Below are 657 nucleotides of genomic sequence, written 5' to 3' on the forward strand. Positions count from 1 at the left end.
TTGGTAATTGATGATATTTTCTTGGACATCCCTAGTAAGTCATGATGAGGAAAACTGCATGGTCTATGAAATAGCACAATTTCCTTATAGGTTAAATAATAATGAATCTCAAACTGTGGTTTAATGACACATAATTCTTTAAACTGATGATATTTATTACTGTTTTAGCATCATAATGTTTATCTTTAATCATTACAGTTTCTGAAATGTTCATAATAAATTTAGTTGAGATATGATATTTTCACATTGCATTTGTTGTAAACTTCTTTAAATTTTGAACTTACAAAATAAAATCCTAAAATTTGTTACTTTTTTCATACATAACAAGTAGCTAATTTATACTTGAATTACTTTTTCTTATTAAATTGTGTCTCTTTTCTTGTGTGTGATTTATAAAAGTCTTGTTATTTCTGAAAAATAGAGTAGATTATAAAATGAATATATTACTTTAACTTTAAATCTTAAAATTACACAGAATTAGTTAAGTAGAAGTAAATTTGAGAGTTGCTTGAGTTTTTTGGTAAGTGTATCTTTTCCTATAATTGCCCAGTTTTTAGTGCTTTTTTATTGTGATTTTTAAGTGTTACACATATTAATTTTTGTCATTATAAATTAACTCATTATTATATGCTAGAAATGTTTCAAATGGTGGCACTT

This window comes from Bos javanicus, chromosome 3, assembly GCF_032452875.1.
Source record: "Bos javanicus breed banteng chromosome 3, ARS-OSU_banteng_1.0, whole genome shotgun sequence".
Lineage (NCBI taxonomy): Eukaryota > Metazoa > Chordata > Mammalia > Artiodactyla > Bovidae > Bos > Bos javanicus.